Genomic DNA, 21068 nt, shown 5'->3' with positions numbered 1-21068 from the left:
CCGGCCTGCCCCCTGCTGGAGGCTACGAGTCATAGCACCGGTCAGTGAGGGAAAGATCCCTGCAAATGTGACGTGTGTGTATCTCTAACCTCTGCACATGTATTGTGTAATGTAAGCCATAAACACTGCTTATGTATAGTGTATAAAATCCATAACCACTGCACATGTATATTACCCACTGCACATGTATATTGTATATAATCCATAACCACTGCATATGTATATTACCCCACTGAACATGTATATTGTATGTAATTCATAACCTCTGCACATGTATTGTGTAATGTAAGCCATAAACACTGCTTATGTATAGTGTATAAAATCCATAACCACTGCATATGTATATTACCCCACTGCACATGTATATTGTATGTAATCCACTGCACATGTATATTGTATAATCCACTGCACATGTATATTGTATGTAATCCACTGCACATGTATATTGTATAATCCACTGCACATGTATATTGTATGTAATCCATAACCTCTGCACATGTATATTGTGTAATATAATCCATAAACACTACTTATGTATAGTGTATATAATCCATAACCACTGCACATGTATATTACCCACTGCACATGTATATTGTACGTAATCCACTGCACATGTATATTGTATATCATCCATAACCACTGCACATGTATATTGTATGTAATCCATAACCACTGCACATGTATTATATTGTATATAATCCATTACCTCTGCACATGTATATTGTATGTAATCCACTGCACAACAGGGCCGTAACTGCCACGGTCGCAGAGGTCGCCATTGCAACCGGGCCCGGGAGGTTATGGACCCGTGGTCGCATTGCAGATCAGCAGCCAGCTCCTTTCTGTGAGAGAGGAGCTGCGCTGATCTGTTGCAGACCACGCGGCCGCTATATGACTCGCTGCCGCCACTGACACCGGGGCCCCCTGCCCGGTGTCAGCGGCATCAGGGCCCCCTCCCCCGTCGTCGCGCACATCAATGATAAAGCATAGAGCCGCCTGTGCCGCTCCATGCATCATCATTCTCCTCCCGTGCCTGTGCGGTGACGTCACTCCTGTGCTGTGCTGAGAGCAGTGCACAGAGCACAGGATGGGAGGATGCTGACAGGAGCAGCGGGGGAACGGAGGAATAAGGTGAGGACAGGAGTGGTGGTACGAGGAGGGAGGTGTGTACTTGTTGTTGGGTTTTTTTATATAAATTAGTGAGTACACAGTGGCCAGAGGCCTGGGGGGGCTGCATTATACATGGAGGCCTGGGGGGGCTGGCTGCATTATTATACATGGAGGCCTGGGGGGGCTGCATTATACATGGAGGCCTTGGGGGGCTGCATTATACATGGAGGCCTGGGGGGGCTGGCTGCATTATTATACATGGAGGCCTGGGGGGGCTGCATTATACATGGAGGCCTTGGGGGGCTGCATTATACATGGAGGCCTGGGGGGGCTGGCTGCATTACTATACATGGAGGTCTGGGGAGGCTGGCTGCATTATTATACATGGAGGCCTGGGGAGGCTGGCTGCATTATTATACATGGAGGTATAGGGGGCTGCATTATATATAGAGGTCTATGGGGCTGCATAATAAACACGAAGGACACCTTATACATGGACTATAGGGGTGTATTATACATGGAGGTCGAGGGGAAGCATTTTACAATATAAAGGACACCATATACATGGACTAGGGGTGCATTATATATTTGTGGAGTATGGGGCTTCTTAATACAAAATGAAGGACACCTTATACATGGACTATAGGGGTGCATTATACAGTTAGGTCCAGAAATATTTGGACAGTGACACAATTTTCGCGAGTTGGGCTCTGCATGCCACCACATTGGATTTGAAATGAAACCTCTACAACAGAATTCAAGTGCAGATTGTAACGTTTAATTTGAAGGTTTGAACAAAAATATCTGATAGAAATTGTAGGAATTGTACACATTTCTTTACAAACACTCCACATTCTAGGAGGTCAAAAGTAATTGGACAAATAAACCAAACCCAAACAAAATATTTTTATTTTCAATATTTTGTTGCGAATCCTTTGGAGGCAATCACTGCCTTAAGTCTGGAACCCATGGACATCACCAAACGCTGGGTTTCCTCCTTCTTAATGCTTTGCCAGGCCTTTACAGACGCAGGCTTCAGGTCTTGCTTGTTTGTGGGTCTTTCCGTCTTAAGTCTGGATTTGAGCAAGTGAAATGCATGCTCAATTGGGTTAAGATCTGGTGATTGACTTGGCCATTGCAGAATGTTCCACTTTTTTGCACTCTTGAACTCCTGAGTAGCTTTGGCTGTATGCTTGGGGTCATTGTCCATCTGTACTATGAAGCGCCGTCCGATCAACTTTGCGGCATTTGGCTGAATCTGGGCTGAAAGTATATCCCGGTACACTTCAGAATTCATCCAGCTACTCTTGTCTGCTGTTATGTCATCAATAAACACAAGTGACCCAGTGCCATTGAAAGCCATGCATGCCCATGCCATCACGTTGCCTCCACCATGTTTTACAGAGGATGTGGTGTGCCTTGGATCATGTGCCGTTCCCTTTCTTCTCCAAACTTTTTTCTTCCCATCATTCTGGTACAGGTTGATCTTTGTCTCATCTGTCCATAGAATACTTTTCCAGAACTGAGCTGGCTTCATGAGGTGTTTTTCAGCAAATTTAACTCTGGCCTGTCTATTTTTGGAATTGATGAATGGTTTGCATCTAGATGTGAACCCTTTGTATTTACTTTCATGGAGTCTTCTCTTTACTGTTGACTTAGAGACAGATACACCTACTTTACTGAGAGTGTTCTGGACTTCAGTTGATGTTGTGAACGGGTTCTTCTTCACCAAAGAAAGTATGCGGCGATCATCCACCACTGTTGTCATCCGTGGACGCCCAGGCCTTTTTGAGTTCCCAAGCTCACCAGTCAATTCCTTTTTTCTCAGAATGTACCCGACTGTTGATTTTGCTACTCCAAGCATGTCTGCTATCTCTCTGATGGATTTTTTTCTTTTTTTTCAGCCTCAGGATGTTCTGCTTCACCTCAATTAGGAGTTCCTTAGACCGCATGTTGTCTGGTCACAGCAACAACTTCCAAATGCAAAACCACACACCTGTAATCAACCCCAGACCTTTTAACTACTTCATTGATTACAGGTTAACGAGGGAGACGCCTTCAGAGTTAATTGCAGCCCTTAGAGTCCCTTGTCCAATTACTTTTGGTCCCTTGAAAAAGAGGAGGCTATGCATTACAGAGCTATGATTCCTAAACCCTTTCTCCGATTTGGATGTGAAAACTCTCATATTGCAGCTGGGAGTGTGCACTTTCAGCCCATATTATATATATAATTGTATTTCTGAACATGTTTTTGTAAACAGCTAAAATAACAAAACTTGTGTCACTGTCCAAATATTTCTGGACCTAACTGTACATGGAGGTGTATAGGGCTGCATTATAATATATGGGGACTATGGAGCCTACCTTATACATGGACTATAGCGATGCATTATAAAACATGGAGGACTATGTGGAGCAATATAAAAATGGAGGACTATGTGGTGCAGTATAATATATGGAGAACTATGGGGTGAATTATAATACATGGAGAACTATGGGAAAATGCATTATAATAATTGGAGGGCTACTTTATACATGGAGGACTATGGGGGTGCATTATAATATATGGAGGACTATGTGGTGCAGTATAATATATGGAGAACTATGGGGTGAATTATAATACATGGAGAACTATGGGAAAATGCATTATAATAATTGGAGGGCTACTTTATACATGGAGGACTATGGGGGTGCATTATAATATATGGAGGACTATGTGGTGCAGTATAATATATGGAGGACTATGGGGTGAATTATAATACACGGAGAACTATGGGAAATGCATTATAATACATGGAGGAGGACTATGGAGGTGCATTCTAATATATGAAGGGTTATGTGGGACCCTTTATACTATATGGAAGGCTATGCTGGGGCCATTATTGTATTTGGAGAACTATATACAAGGGGGGGACAAAGATCAAGCAGGGGATGGGAACATTTTGTGCTGAGGGAAAAAGGCTCTTTCCCTCAGCACCCAGCTTTCCCATGCTCTGCTATACATCTTCTCTCAGCACCCAGCTTTCCCATGCTCTGATACGGCGCATATGTAGCACCCACAGGGCAAGGGATTAACTTTACTGCCGTGCCAGTGATGTTGGGTCTGGGGATGGGGATGTCATGGGTGGCCCTGCCCGGCTCCGTGGCCCCGAGGCGTACAATAAAAGAGGCTGAGAATGGAGGATAGGATGATGGGGATAATTGTCTCATAACACCACCTGTGGTATGCGGCCAGGGATTAGCCGCCTCTGAGGGTGATGTCCTCCGGGGCTGATGGTGTCGCAGCAAAGATGGTTCTGCTCCCCACAGGTGGAGTTGGCCCCGGGAAGGATGATGAGGGTTGTAGTGGTGGCCGTTGACGCCGAAGCGCGGGGCGATGGCAATAAGAGACTGAGTCAGCTGCTGCAGTTCCAGGTCTTTTTACTCACAGTTCAAGTGCAGCCTCAGGGTATCGGTCTCTGCCGTGATGGGCTCAAGCCGATCCCGGATCCGGAGGAGTACGGTAGTCCGTGAGCCCTTCCTTCTTGCACTTTTTAAAGATGAACCCCCGTGGTCTGAAGCTACTTGGGGATCCCGGTCCTTGTAGTTTTAGCTCCCGTCCCATGTGCAGATGACGCGGGTCCGCAGTCGTGTCAGACTCTTTGATCACGACCCCGGAGCCTATCTGCCACTCTGCTACGGGAACTGGTGGCGGCCAGAGGGACGTACAATCCCCTGTCCTGAAGATTCTGGTGATCCAACTTAAAGTCTGTTCCACCCTAGGGCTCTGCACCCTGCTCAGCGCCGGTCCCGAGGGAGCAATGAAGCGCTCCCCTCGGCGACCAAATTGTCTCCTATGTTTCACAGGAGCTACCGAGAAACCCGTCTGCTTCTTTCCTCTCCTGCTGTAGAACTCCTTACTGAGGTGCAGTACCCTGTGGCGACTCAAGCTTCAGGGGCGCCACACATACACAGATGACACACTGATCCAATAGACTGAAGCCAATAGTACTATTTTTTTACGTACATGTTTTATCATGGATATGTGAATAACGCCTAAGAGTAATTTTGTTGGTGTGACGTAGCGCCCGCGGATTCTGCAGAGGCTGGGGGTTGTAGTCACACCACTGACCAGCTCACTTCATGAAAAAGGGATAATGTGTGTAGAGGTGGTAGAAGGATGCCAGCTCCCAGGGGTCCTGAAGAGTTTACCTCTAAGTTAGGCTCCAGTCCCGATAAAAGAGAAGCAGACTCCCGGTTTTCATCCAACATCTGCGCTTTAATAACTTAGAAACACTTTCTTTTCCAGAGGAAAGGAATAATTTCTTCACCGGACCATATATTTCCACACTATTCTCATTACCCCGGCAGTCAGAGAGTTCCACCGGCCTCTTGGATTACCAGCCCTTCTCCCTGAGGATTTGGATATTCTGGTCATGCTGATCCCCACTTTCTGGAGCTCTTCAGCAATACTACATGGTGGCGGCCCCTAGGTCTTGACCCCACAATTTCTGCGTCCGTGTCTTTCCACACTAGTCCACAAGCCACAGGAGCGACCTTCTACACATCAGGATCCAATCTCTCTCCCAGTCAGTGTCTACAGCCTCTCCTCTCTCTTGTTCTTCTTTACTACTCACTAGTGATGTGACGGTCGGGAACGATCCGACACAAAGATCCGGTTCCCTGCTGTGACTGACAGGAGCTGGATCCCCAGTAAGAGTCACTGAATTCTCCAAACGGCTCTCACTGGGTGTAAAACTCCGGTGTTCAGGGGACGAAACCCCACCCACTCATCAATCCAATTGGTCTGTTGTAAGTGGGCAGGGTTTAGCCATAGGGGCGTGGTTTCAGCGGCGTTACTATAATCTTAAATATGCGGTCACCTGCAGTGAGCACATATTTCATAGGGAGCCAAGAACGATCCAAAAGATCCGTCTCTTTTTGGTGAGCGGAGCCATGGGAACCGGATCACCAAAAAGAGCCGGACTGCCCATGACTACTACTCACTCCTAAACTACACCTCCTCCTTTTTCTACTCTCTGCTGGGCTCATCCACTTCCCCCCAACAGAACTATGGGGGTACTGGGCCACCTTGTGATGGATGGCGAAACTACACCCCAACCCAGCCATTACATACTGTTAATTATCCGGTACCCTGTCTATCCCGTGCACCTATGAAGCCAGGTCGTCGGGGTGGTTAATGTTGCTCCTGTCACCCCCTTACAGGTGGACCACGGCTATTTACCTCCAGTGTTACATCAGGTGTTTACGTTTATGTGGAGCAGGTACCTAGCTTACAGCAAGATCCAGAGCTACGTTGGGCTAGGCAGTCCGTAAGGTCAGACAGAGGTCCAATGGCTGCCTAGGAGTGCCAGTCGTGGCAGGCGGTACAGCTGGCCTAGACCTAGTGGGTGGCAGCTGATACCCCAGACCCCAGCTCATGTAATGCTATATAAGGCTTTCCTTATGATGCATATTGGCTAATTTGGTTATGTTTAATAAAAGTACGTAGAGCCACAATATTTGAAATCAAGTAGTTGCCAAATTGTTTTTCATTTGGGAATGGTGGTGGGGGAAGTGAAAATAGGAGTAGGAGGGGAACACGTTATGTGACGGCGTACATCTCAGGTTGTCACTTTGCTTGGGTATTATGGTAAGTTCTGTGAATTCAACATACTGTACATTTATAACTTCAAAATTCTCAAAAGGGAAGTATCAAGAATAGAAATTCCTGTCCGTCATTTAACGACTCAGCCATTTGCATGTTTTTTGGGGCGGTGTCTGGGTTTTCCAGAAGGAACTTGTCTGTGTATATTAGAGGAACTAAGGGCAAGAGGATAAGCATTATGCGAAGGATTATGCGACTGACTACAATGAAGGTGAGTAGCTTGACACTTTATCCAAGCATCTACATTGTACTATGCCATGCTAGAGATAATGATATGCAAAATACTATTTCCAGGATCCCTGGGAATCCCTGGAGAAAATGCCTGTATATATTCTTGGAAATAAGAGTTGGATCACGTGGATCATATTTACACATGGTGAGTAGTAGGACATTGTATCTGAACACCTGAAGTATGCCACATAATGGTACAAATGGGGGCACTGTGCTCATGGGGACTATGCGATACTGATGATTGATATTTCAGATGGCTGAGTCACTGGCTTGAACTATGTGTTCCCTAATGCTACTACCGTGTTTTTCCAAATTTAAGACAATGTCTTATACTTTTTTGCCCCAAAAAAAGCACTAGGGCTTATTTCTGGAGTAGGTCTTATTCTTGGAGAAATATGATTGGAGGTAAGTTTACCCCCTCTTCCCAGGAGACTCATACTTACTAGACGCTGGATGGCTGCGTGGCTCCAAGGTCCTCCCTGTAATCTCAGGCAGGCCCTCCCAGCAGGTATGCTGTATGCCGTCCTCTCCTGCTTCTGGCTAACACACTCACATACATCAGATTGCGTACACACACTCATACTCATACTCATAGACACACACAATCACCGATCAGATCGCGCACACACTCACTAGTCATTCACCACATCTGGCAGTATAGAATGCCTCTGGCCTCAGGGAAAGATGGGAGGAAGTTACACATTGCAGGTCCTTTAAGCATTCCATCCGCAGCCGCAGGTCCTTGCGTTCCACCGCATTGCATTTCAGGATTCTGCTGGCCAGAAGACATTGGTATCGCTGGATGTGGTGAGTGTGTGTGTGCCATCTGATGGGTGATTGTGTGTGATCTGATGTGTGCGGGGGTGAGATCTGATGTGTGTGGGTGTGCGATCCAGTGCAGGTCCTTCCGCTTGGTATCTGGTGAGAAAGATTGTCCGCTTTCTATAATGAAGTATACTATAGTATCTGTAACTTTTTTTGCTGCATTGACACTTCATTATTGAACGTGATTAGGGCTTATTTTCAGGGTTGAGCTCATATGTAAGCCTTGCTCCGAAAATGCTGAAGATGCCTGCTAGTGCTTTATGGGGGAGGTCTTTTTTCTCTTGCATTGCATTTGGCCTCATGTAACACAATGCTGCAGATCAGATATGCAAATGTTTCCTCAGCCCTAATCGGACTGACGAAAAAAATAGCAGCATTCTGCAATTGCCTGCAAGTCTCGGATCATTCACACCCATACAAGTCTATGAGTGTAAGTGAAACATTGGACTGCACTCAGATGACATCCAAGTGCAGTGCGATATACGCACAGGCTGACCATGGAGACGATGGAGAGAATACGCTCTACCTCTCCTTCGCAGCTGTGATCTGATCGCAAGACACTCAGCTCACGCTTGCAGCAGAGCAGAAGCCGAGGGTCATTAGCATATTTCATCCGATGCTCTCGCATCACATGCCATTCGTTAATGTGACTCCAGCCTAATAAAGATGTTGTATGCACATACCCTAAAATATTTATTTGACCAAGACATTCCCAAAGTGCAGATGTTCCTTTTTTGTTTTTTTTTGCTTCTCTTACTGTATATTAGGCGCCTTTCCGTCAGAATCTGTCTGAAAATAATGTCGCTGTGTGCATTCCAAAAGGAGCGATTCTTGAAGTGGTTTCTGAAAAATCCTTAGCTTTTGAATGCTTCAAATAACTTTAAAACTTACAGGAACCTTAACTGTTTATTGATCATCCTATCTCCCAAGAAGTAAACTAAATTTTTTTCTTCTGCAAAAATCCAATCCCACACAGCTCCATTAGCAGAAAAAGTTAGGCTCTTAAGCGGGCTTTACACGTTGCGATCTCGATAGCGAGATCGCAAGCGATCGTACCCGCCCCCGTCGATTGTGTGACACAGGCAAATCGCTGCCCGTGCCGCACAACCTTGCTTACTCCCGTCACACGGACTTACCTGCCCTGCGACGTCGCTCTGGCCGGCGATCCGCCTCCTTTCTAAGGGGGAGGTTCGTGCGGCGTCACAGCGACGTCACACGGCAGGCGTCCAATAGAAACAGAGGGGCGGAGATAAGCGGGACGTAACATCCCGCCCACCTCCTTCCTTCCGCATTGCCGGTGGAGGCAGGTAAGGAGATGTTCCTCGCTCCTGCGGTGTCACACATAGCGATGTGTGGTACCGCAGGAACGACGAACAACATCCGTACCTGCAGCAGCAACGACATTAAAGAAGTGAACGACGTGTCAACGAGCAACGATTTTTCATGTTTTTGTGCTCGTTGATCGTTGCTCATCGGTGTTACACGCTGCGATGTCGGTAACTGCGCCGGATGTGCCGTCACTAACGACGTGACCCCGACGATATATCGTTACCGATATTGCAGCATGTAAAGCACCCTTTAGAATATGGTGTGACAAAACAAATTATTTTATTATTTATTCCCTATCCACAATTGTTTGCAGGGCAATTGCCCCCATTTTGCTTTTTTTTGCAGCCCCTAGCCCTTACTACAATAATTTTCGAGTTCTCATTGACTTATATGGGGTTCGGGGTCAAATTCGGGTAAAGTTAACTAAAGTCTGGTTGAACCCAGTAAATTTTCCACAACTAGCGATGAGCAGACCTGTGAGGTTTTGCTGGTGAAAACACTGTACTTTGAGCGAAATTGTTTAATTGAATGTGAAAACCATAGCACCTGACCATTTTGGTTCTTGGCCTCAACTTGAATTGACTCTGTTTCACTGTTTTGTTCTTGACTCTTTTACATTTCTTATTTTCAGAAGTGTCTGGATGTCAATCAATGGGAAGCAACTACTTCCATGGGTAGACCTCCTTCGTGTGGACACTATGAAGATTAAGACAAGGAAGTGTACATTTTAGTGATCTGGTGGAACTCTAGTGTTGACCATGAAGCAAGGACTTTGGTACAGTGTGTGGTGTCCGCCTCATACTTAGCCGTCATGGTTGGGAATGTGGCATCCTTACACTCCCGTGAAAATGACCAGGATGATTTATCATTTGTTATTCACCAAGCTTGTTATTTCTTATCAGTAAATCATTTCCGGCATTCAGTTTGTGTTTTATGTCATATTGTTCGGAGTATAGAAATTAAAAAAAAAAAAGTTAACGGCATTAACGTTTCCTGACTTCACCATTCATTTTGACTTTAACCTGTTAGGATAGTGATACCCAATCTTTCCAGGCTTCACCATTCAATTTGACTTTAACATGTTAGGGCAGTGATACCCAACTTTTTTATCTTTACAACCACATAGTTCTTAGAAAGGCTCACGAGCCACATATAGCATCCTCTCCTCATCCCAGAAGTGACATCTAGCTCACGCTTCCCATACAATAGTGACACCAAGAGCACCATTATTGGAATAATGGCGGCCAAAGCTTCCCTGCAGAAATCACTCCAAGTCAGTATACTTGAATCCAGTGGTTCCCACCTTACACCCATTTGGTATTCTTTCATCTAGCATTATCATCACACTTCTGCTCCAAGTTCATGCACCCACTCTATGTACAGCTTAGCAATTACTTAAAAGTGGTTGTCCTCTACTTGGCCAACCACTTCTCAATCAGTTTGTCTCCCTCAAGTAAATTAATAACACCTATACCGACCTCTGGTGGCAATACCTTTCCAGCAGTGTTGGCACTGGCTCTCAATCCCTGTGGCCAATTCTCAGATATCCAGATCAAGTGAGAGTGCAGCCACAGCTCTTCTGCCTCTGGATAACAATTACACCCAAAGCAGGGGACATTGAAGCAGCCGCTGATTGGCCACAGGGAATCACATGACAACAATGTTACTTAAAGGGAACCTGTCAGCAGAAATTTCCCCTAAAACCTAAAAGCTTCCCCCTCTGCAGCTCCTGGGCTGCATTCTAGAAAGGTCCCTGTTATTATTGTGCCCCCTTTCTGACCAAAATACAGAGTTTATAAAGTGGTACTTTTTTAGATTTGGATTCTGTAAATGTGACACGAGGGCGGGCTGTCTGGCGTCCGTTATTCTGCCTCCTGCAGCTTTAGGCCGTCCCCATTGCTGATTTCCATAGCTGTGGACGCCGCCCAGTGCTCCACAGGTCCCCGCGCATGCCCAGTGCCCATCTCTCGTGGATGAGCACTGTGCCCAGTGTCACCGCTGGTGACGTGCGCGCAGGCTTTAGATTATAGGCGGTGCTGTGATGTTTATTACCAAGCAACCGCCCATAATCGCGGGACCGCGCTTTCCCCCTCGGCGTCCTTCGTTCTGCGCAAGCGCGGTGCTGCTGACCCCACGTCACCTCCTTCCCATCTATTTCCTGCCTCAGGGCAAGATGCCTTCAATCTCTGAGCTCTTGGGTAAAGTTCATAAAGAGACTATCCTCCACAGGTTAATTATCAAGGCGCCTGAAGCTCTTCCCCGATCTAGGGTCATGTACCCCGCCGTGCTCGGTACCGGTCAGTTCTTTTGGGGTCTTGATGCCAACAGTCCTCCTAGACTATGTCCGTCGCACCCTCTCCAATGTCACTGCCATCGGTGCCCGCCTCCTGTAGTCCCGGACCACCATCTGCAACCCAACCTGTCGCCTCCCTGGGAACTACAACTCCCCAGCTCCTCACTGTTTGAGGGCTAAAGGCTGCTTTACACCAGACAATCTATCGTGTGATAGATCGTCGGGGTCACGGTTCTTGTGACGCACATCCGGCATCGCTGGCGATGCCGGCCTGTGTGGCACCTCCTAGCGACGCAGTATCGCTCACAAATCGTGAGTCGTGTACTGCTCGCTAGGTTCCATAATATCGTTTAATTTAGTAGTTCATCGTTTCCGGGGTAGCACACGCCGCTCCGTGTGACACCCCGGGAACGATGAACAGCAGCTCACCTGCATCACGCGGCCGCAGCCGGCTATGTGAAGGAAGGAGGTGGACAGGATATTTACATCCCGCTCATCTCCGCCCCTCCGCTTCCATTGGCCGGCGGCCGTTTGACGTCGCTGTGATGCCGAACGTCCCTCCCACTCCAGGAAGTGGATGTTCGCCGCCCACAGCGAGGTCGCACGAGAGGTAAGTATGTGTTACGGGGGTTACTGACTTTGTGCGACACGGGCAGCGATTTGCCCGTGACGCAAAAAGGACGGGGGCGGGTACGATCGATTGTGAAATTGCACAATCGGTCGTACTGTGTAAAGCAGCCTTAACACTCAACATCCCTGTCTCTCCTCCCACCAGTCTACCTGACCCCTAGGTGTGTGGCCCTGCTCCAACTTGACCAACCCACTGGTGTGTCTGTACAGGTCATGGTGTGAGGTGTGGTTGGGATTTGTAGTTCGGATGTTAGTAACGCCGTTGTTGGGAAACTGGAACCATGGGGGGTATGCTCTGCACCCTGGATGCAGTTCCCTGTAGCACCCGGATGCATTCAGGGGTGCTACATTCCCCCTTGGTTAAACGTAGCTCGTCTCCGATATATAACTATAACTAGAAAATATAACAGGTTAAATACTCTTCCCACACAGGGGAGGCAAAACACTTTAAATGTTACAAACTCTCAGAGTTTAACTTGAGAACAACTGGGAACGCTACTGGTTGTAGCGGTAGTCAGTAGCTCATCCTACTCTGCTGCAGCTCCTTCCTGCGACAGTCCATTCCCATTGTCCCTTTCCCTTCAACCCGCCACCCAAAACACCTGAACCCCTGTTGCCACCGCTAGCCCTGGTGTCACACCATCCCGAGTTCATTGCTGTGTCCGTGGTGACTGTATTGAAGTCCTGATGGTCCAGGAGATGAAACTGGTAGGCACACGAGTTGCAACTATATACAAAGAGCACAAGTTCGTGCTGGCTGCTGCCAGTCCTGCAGCCAAGGTCCAGATTTAACTTTATAATCATCAGAAAATCAGGTGACTTTCCCGGTTAATTATTACCTTCAACATTTTTGATTATGCAGATTTTCAACCATTAAAGCATCATAACAATATAACATTTTTAACGAGGTAGCCGGGTTCCACTACCATTCCTCTCTGAATCTAAGTGGGGGCTGCCCAAAATCAACACGGGTTGACCTCCTCAACTCCAGACTGTCCTCTATCCCCTGTGGTGTGGCAATTTCTGCTACATGTTCCTCACTACTGGTAGCAAGTGTTGCTGGTAAGAGCCTACGTGTTCGTGGTAGAGGTATGGGTACTACTCTAGGTGCGGAAATGGGTGCAGTGTCAACAAGCCTCACCTGCTCTGGTTTTTCCACGGGTTGTGGGAATGTTAGTACAGGGATAATCACTGCTCCATTGTGCATAGGCCAATCTTCTGGGAAATCACCTAGGATGGTATGGATGGTTTTCTTTTTCCTCTCCACGACTTTGGGTTGAGGTGGTCTCTCTTCTTGGACTCTTAGGGGCTCTGGGCACTTCTTCAAGTGATCCCTGGACATTGCAGATGTTGTCTTTCCTTGATCTTTACTGATAAGACAAGTCTTCTGATTGTCAAAGTTAGGGGGTTGCACTACGTAGGGCTCCTTTTCCCACTGGTCATCCAACTTGTGTAGTTTCCTCCTTATCTTCAATACTACTTCACCTGGTGAAAAGGGGGTAGCCTTTGCTTGTTTGTTGAAGCTCTTTTCTTGTTTCTCTCTACTTTGGTTCAAATTCTGTGCATCATACTCTTGGATTTGCTTGTATTGATTCTGGCGTTTTGAGTCCCACTCTGTAGCTGGTGAGGTGGTTTCAGGAGTTTCAACTTCCATCTCCAAGTCTACTGGCAACCTTCCAGTTCTGAATCGCATGAGGTAGGCAGGGGTACATTTGGTTTATCTCACAGGAATACTATTATACATATCAATGAGATCTGGCAGTTTTTCAGGCCACAGGTTCTGCTCCTCGAGTGGTAAAGTCCTCAGCAGATTGATGACTAGATGGTTCATCTTCTGACACATCCCATTTGTTTACGCATGATAGGGGGTAGTACGTATCTTCTTACATCCGTACAGGCTGCAAAATTTCTTGAAGATCTCGGCTTCAAAGGTAGGACCTTGATCTGTGAGAACTTGATCCGGATAACCATGTGGTCTACAGAAATGTGCTTGGAAGGCCTTTGCCACTGTGCTGGCAGTTAGATCTTTAACAGGTACCACCACCAGGAATCTTGAATAGTGATCCATCATCGTGAGTGCATAGATGTAACCATTCCTGATTGGTGTGAGCTTGACGTGGTTCAGAGCGACGAGTTCCAACGGCTGATTGGTGACTATTGGTTGTAGTGCTACTCTCTAACTGGTGCCATCTTTTCTCCTTTATACACAAGGGCCACAGTTTCTACACCATTCTTCAATGGCGATTCTCATTCCGACCCAGTAAAACCGACTCTTCAGCAGCACCTCCCACTTCTTCCAACCAAAATGTCCAGCTCTATCGTGGTACGCCTCTAGGACCACTGGCACATACGATCGGGGTATCACTATCTGGCATAACCTCTCATGTGTCTTGGGATTAAGGAGACTTGTGCACAGCTTGTGTCGCGGGCGAGGAGGGGACGCTGCGCTCACCACGCTCGGGTCCGGCGCTGCTGCTGCTCGGTGGCTCGAGTGGTGGGCCGGATCCAGGGACTCGAGCGGCGCTCCTCGCCCGTGAGTGAAAGGGGAGATAGTTTTTTGGGATTTGGGAAGTCGGTCCGTGACGCCACCCACGGTTGTGGTGAGGTTGGGACACCACCGCTGCTCTGGACGGGGATCCCGGGAGCGATGACGGAGCAGCCGAGATGTTTCTCTCCCCTCCGTGGGTAGGGGGTTTTTGTGGTCCCAAGGCCCGATGATGGTGACTGGAAAGTGGATGACGGGGTTTGGCGAGGTGCAGGGTTGCGGGGGGGGCAGCGCAGTGCCAGACGGCACAGTAGTACTCACTCAGCCAATGACGTACACGGAGTCTCTGGTGAAACAAACGGCTGGATGGACGGGTCCCGCAGGCGGCTGCGGTGGTCACTCCCGGTAGGTTGGCGGTGACTACCTCTCCCTGCACCTGTAGTGTGTTTTCGGCCCCGATGGCTTCCCACCGGTAGCCCGCTCCCCAGCGGTGTGTTTGCCAGAGGAGCCCCTTTTTGCCCGCAAGCTCTGGCCCTGGGAACTCTAGCTGTGGCGGTAGCTGTATTTCCCTTCACGGTTGAGCGGTTGCCTTCAGTCAGGTCTTTGCTGCTGGGAAACCCCGGAGGTTCCCATCGCTGACGGATTTGACCGGTTTAACGGTGACTCCAAGCCTGGTCGGGGTCCGTAGGCCCTGCCGAATGGTGCTGGCTTCTCTTCGCTCCCCGGTTCGGAACCGGCGGGCCACCGCCCGTCCCCGGTCCTTACGGTTAGGCGTCAATCGGCCTCTCCTGCAGACGGTCACCACCGTCTGCCAACCTTGCTCTTAGGTGCCCGGGCCACGTACCTGGACACGGTCAGTCTGCTCCACTACCACTTCACTCCTCTCCTCTCACTTTCCCTCACCGTACCCAACTGCCTTCTTCCTGCCTCCAGGACTGTGAACTCCTCAGTGGGTGGGGCCAACCGACTGGCTCCACCCCACCTGGTGTGGACATCAGCCCCTGGAGGGAGGCAACAAGGATTTGTGTGTGTGACTGATGTGCCTAACCGGGGTGTGGGGTGTGTTGTTGCAGTACCTGTGACGTCCTGGCTTGTCCAGGGCACCACATTCCCCCTTGGTTAAACGCAGACCGTCCGCGGGCTGCCCGTCCATCACCGGTTTTATTTATTTATTTATTTTTTTCAAAACTGTAAAAGATAGAAAAACACGTAAAAACATCAACATAAGCATTACTTTATAAATCTTCCCTTACGGGAGGCACTTTCTTAAACGTTGCTAACGGTAGTCAATTTTATTAACGGTAACGGCTTCCGCTCTCCCCCCGCCCAAACAACCTGGCCCTGATGCTGCCCCTAAGAAGTGGGCAGCACCCCTTGCCCCAGTCCATCACCAGGCTGCCCGAGCGGGTACGGTCCCTTTCAGGGGACCCACGTCCATAGGGGACCCCCGGAGAATCGCCACCGGTTACGGTAGTGTCGGGCCTGGGCCATCCCTTTCCTCCAGACCCATCCTCCCAAATCAGCCTCTCCGGAGGCGGTCACGGAATAAAGCAAATATTATTTACATGCCACAAGTTTGTGGTTGCCCTGCCAGTTCTCGGGCTTGTCCATAAGCAGTTTCTTACGCAAACGGTGCATAAAGTCCCTACAGGGACTAGTTGCCGGCAACGGCCGGTTTAATCACGGTTGCAAATCAGATAAACTTCGGTTGATTGCTTTTCTTATCATTTGGTTACTTATTCATTTATTCACTTAACAACGGTACTGGTGGTCCCAACGGGGACAACTTACAGCGGAGGATCACTGCCGTCACTGCTCACTTTCATCCTCTTCACCCGGCCCCGGGTGGAAAATCACGGGTACCAGCCCCTCCAGTGCATAGCAGGCGCGATGGGGAAGGGCCACCCGGTATCCATTATTTCCGCTCCGTGGGATGTAAGCAGCCTCCATGCCACACAAGGCGACGACTCCCTCGTCCTCCGAGACAGGTTCGGTGTCAGGCCCGGAGTCACTATCGTCCGTTCCTGCACAAGGCGGGTTGCCGCCAGCTGCCGCAGTCTCCGGGCTCGCCACCCTTTCTACTGCTGCTACAGGGGGCTGCAAGCTCGACGGACCAGCAGCGGCGGGGTGCGCAGGCAGGGAAGACGGAGGCAGGATGGGGGCCAGGGGAAGACCGGGCCCCCCCTGCCGCAGTGGCCGGTCCCTCCGGAACATAGGGGCATGGGTTATTCGCCAGCTCCTCCATCACGGCCTCCATCCCGTACACCCGGGCGACCGCAGCTAGCTCCTCCACCTCCGCGGTCCACTGCTCCATCAGCAGACATATCTGACTCTGGTAACGTCGGCAGACCCCTGCCACGCGGGCCCTGATCCATGCCGCTGTTCCGGGCACCGACTCCAGGACCTCTGCGCGGTTGGGCGGGAAGGTCATGTCGGCAGCGGTATCTTCCAGGAACCGAAATCTTGCAGAGTCCTGGCGTCCCTGCTTCCACAGCTGCGGTTCACATGCGGCAGGACGCCATCCGTCCCCCCTTGGTTTCTTTCCGGCACCTCCTCTTCAGGGGCAGAGCTTCGGCTTTCGCGCCTACACTGCTCGGGAAGACGCTCGAGCGGGGAACTTTTCGCGCCCAAGATGGCGGCTTCGGAAAATTTTCGGCCGGACACCTCCGGCGGGACACAAGGCGCACTTCTACCAGGCGGTAGAACGGTAAGATCCTGTTCGTGACGCCAAGTTGTCGCGGGCGGGGAGGGGACGCTGCGCTCACCACGCTCGGGTCCGGCGCTGCTGGCTCGAGCGGTGGGCCGGATCCGGGGACTCGAGCGGCGCTCCTCGCCCATGAGTGAAAGGGGAGATAGTTTTTTGGGGTTTGGGAAGTCGGTCCGTGACGCCACCCACGGTTGTGGTGAGGTTGGGACACCACCGCTGCTCTGGACGGGGATCCCGGGAGCGATGACAGGGAGCAGCCGAGATGTTTCTCTCCCCTCCGTGGGTAGGGGGTTTTGGTGGTCCCGGGGCCCGATGATGGTGACTGGAAAGTGGATGACGGGGTTTGGCGAGGTGCAGGGTTGCGGGGGGGGCAGCGCCGTGCCAGACGGCATGGTAGTACTCACTCAGCCAATGACGTACAAGGAGTCTCTGGTAAAACAAACGGCTGGATGGACGGGTCCCGCAGGCGGCTGCGGTGGTCACTCCCGGTAGGTTGGCGGTGACTACCTCTCCCTGCACCTGTAGTGTGTTTTCGGCCCCGGTGGCTTCCCACCGGTAGCCCGCTCCCCAGCGGTGTGTTTGCCAGAGGAGCCCCTTTTTGCCCGCAGGCTCTGGCCCTGGGAACTCTAGCTGTGGCGGTAGCTGTATTTCCCTTCACGGTTGAGCGGTTGCCTTCAGTCAGGTCTGTGCTGCTGGGAAACCCCGGAGGTTCCCGTCGCTGACGGATTTGACCGGTTTAACGGCGACTCCAAGCCTGGTCGGGGTCCGTAGGCCGTGCCGAATGGTGCTGGCCTCTCTTCGCTCCCCGGTTCGGTACCGGCGGGCCACCGCCCGTCCCCGGTCCTTACGGTTATGCGTCAATCGGCCTCTCCTGCAGACTGTCACCACAGTCTGCCAACCTTGCTCTTAGGTGCCTGGGCCACGTACCCGGACACGGTCAGTCTGCTCCACTACCACTTCACTCCTCTCCTCTCTCTTTCCCTCACCGTACCCAACTGCCTTCTTCCTGCCTCCAAGACTGTGAACTCCTCAGAAGGTGGGGCCAACCGCCTGGCTCCACCCCACCTGGTGTGGACATCAGCCCCTGGAGGGAGGCAACAAGGATTTGCGTGTGTGACTGATGTGCCTAACCGGGGTGTGGGGTGTGTTGTTGCAGTACCTGTGACGTCCTGGCTTGTCCAGGGCGCCACACTTGCCTCGATGCAGATACAATCGGCTTTATTCCTTCCACAATTTCTGTGCTTCCTCCGGGGCAGTTGGTTCCAGACTCAAATCAGCTTGGGATATCAGTGCCTTGATCAGTCCAACGGCAGGATCATTATCTTGCGCTTCTTGCCAACCATGATTGGGTAGTGGATTGAAGATTGCTTCCTGCTGACTGCTGTGAGATTGAGGCTTTTCCAGGCTGTCAGGTCGATGGAAAGCGGGTAATTCAATCTCCTCCAGGTCATCTTCATCTCTCCCATCATCATGCAAATCAGGCATTCTAGACAACACATCAGCATTGGCATTCTTGCGACCGGCTCTGTACTTTATAGTGAAATCGTAGTTCGCCAGCCGTGCTACCCAACGTTGCTCCAGTGCTCCAAGCTTTGCCGTGTCCAAGTGGGTCAAGGGGTTATTGTCTGTGTACATAGTGAATTTTGCAGAAGCCAGGTAGTGTTTGAATCTCTCTGTCACGGCCCAGACAAGTGCCATGAACTCCAGCTTGAAAGAACTAATTCTCAGGATTCCTCTCTGTTGGACGGAGTTTTCTGCTTGCGGGCGCAATCACCTTCTCCTTGCTATTCTGCACCTGAGACAAGACAGCCCCTAACCCCACGTTGCTGGCATCCGTGTACAGCACAAAAGGGAGACCGTAGTCAGGATATGCTAGGATCTCATCTCCTGTCAGTGCTGACTTCATCCGTCTGAAGGAATCTTCCTGTTCCTTACCCCACGGGAGTGGAGGGCCAGAAGTCTTGCCATGCTTTGGTTGTCCAACCAGGAGATCTTGAAGGGGGGGCCGCCATATTGGTGTAGCCTTTCACAAACCTTTGATAATACCCCATCAGACCTAGGAACTGCCGCACCTCTTTGACGGTATTGGGCCTTGGCCAGTTCTGGATAGCCGTGATCTTCTTGGTATCCAGCGCCACGCCCTTGGTGCTAACCACATGTCCCAAGTATTGGACCATCGGTTTTAGCAAGGGGCACTTAGATGGGTTTAGCTTCATCCAATACCTGGATAGGGCTTCGAATACTTCCACCAGTTGTTCCAGATGCTGTGTGTATGTTTTGGAATACACAATTACCTCATTCAGTTAAAGCAGGACAGTTTCGAAGTTGCAGTGGCCCAAGCAGTATTCCATGAGTCTCTGAAACGTTCCCTATGCATTGTGTGACACCCTGGACTATCCAGGTCGTCCCAGGTAGTCACACACACAACATCACACCCCTTCCAGTTAGGTAACAGCAGTCAAACACAGAAAACCTTGTCACCACCCTCCAGGTTTGATGTCCACACCAGGGGGAGGTGGTGCCAGGCGGTTGGCTCCACCCACCGAGGAGTTCACAGGCTTGGAGGCGGGAACCTAGAGAGTCAAGTTCAGAGAGTTGAAAGAGGAGTTCTGGAAGTGAAGGAGGGAGGTTGTGTCCACAAGCAGACCTGTGCTCAGGCCTGCCAAAGACTACTCCGGTGGCTGGGATGGAGCCCAGTCACCACTGGCAAGGAGGCAGATGGTAGTGGCCACCTGCAGGAGACCGGGAATACGACCGGTGGAACCGTAAGGGACCGGGACAGGGTAGTGGCCCGCCGGAACCGAACCGGGGAGCCAACTGGATACCGGAGCACCACGCAGGGTACTCAGACCCCGAACTAGGCTATAAGCCACCACCATAGTCAAATCAACTGATTGCAGTCTGGACCTCAGGGGCTCATTCCCACCTAAGTCCCGATTGAAGGCAACAGCCCAACCATTCCGGATAAGTGCCACCGCCAAAGGCCAGAGATCCAAAGGGCCAGCGTCTGCGGGCAAACGGGCTCCTACGACACTTATACGCCGGGGAGCGGACTACCGGTGCCCAGGCACAGGAGTCAAGATACACACACACAGGTGCAGGAGAAACGCGGACATTACCAACCTAACAGGAAAAGCTGCAGCCGGCTGCGGGCCCCGTTCATCACTCCATTTGGTTTACCAGCGACTCCAGTGTCTTGTATCAGAGTGAGTACACCAGTGCCCTCAGGCACCGCACTGCAACACTGCACCCTGCACCCGAGCCCTCGCCAACCGGGCCCCGGGACCAACATCCCCTACCCACGGAGGAGTCAACACCTAGCTGCGCCACTACACCGCTCCCGGGAGTCCCCGTACCTTCACCGCAGCGGTGGTGTCCACAATCACCACAACCAATGGGTGGTATCACGAACTATCAACCCAAAACCAAACTCCCGCATCCCCCGCGCGTAGCGCCAAGCCCCCTTGCAGAACGACGTGACCCCCGGGTCCATGAGAGGCTCAAGCCACCACCCGTAGAACGCGAGCACGGATCCGAGCGGCTCAGCGACCGCAGCCGAGGCCGCGGGGCGGTACAATTGCACAGCCCGAATAGCATGCTATTGAACTCGCATAATCCTATCGCAGTGGCAAAGGCAGTCTTCTCACGGTCCTCTTCGGCAACAGACACCTACCAATAGCCGCTGGTGAGATCAAGGGTCAAGAAGTAATTTGCAGATTTCAATGCAGCCAGTGATTCTTCAATACGGGGGAGTGGGTAGGCGTCCTTATGGGTGATTTTTTTTTTTTTTTTTTTTTTTTTTTTTTTAGAG

At 50.4% G+C, this 21068-nt stretch overlaps 1 long non-coding RNA gene across 1 annotated transcript; it reads left to right on the top strand.

Annotated features, from left to right (window-relative positions):
* Positions 1-6893: 6893 nt before the first annotated feature.
* On the top strand, positions 6894-10060 carry LOC142310026 (uncharacterized). Its single transcript, XR_012754061.1, has 3 exons — positions 6894-6968; positions 7052-7133; positions 9774-10060. It is a non-coding gene; the product is annotated as an uncharacterized LOC142310026 (long non-coding RNA).
* The last annotated feature ends 11008 nt before the right edge of the window (positions 10061-21068 follow it).

The sequence above is a fragment of the Anomaloglossus baeobatrachus genome, chromosome 5, assembly GCF_048569485.1.
Source record: "Anomaloglossus baeobatrachus isolate aAnoBae1 chromosome 5, aAnoBae1.hap1, whole genome shotgun sequence".
Lineage (NCBI taxonomy): Eukaryota > Metazoa > Chordata > Amphibia > Anura > Aromobatidae > Anomaloglossus > Anomaloglossus baeobatrachus.
This window is presented reverse-complemented; position numbering and strand designations above follow the sequence as displayed.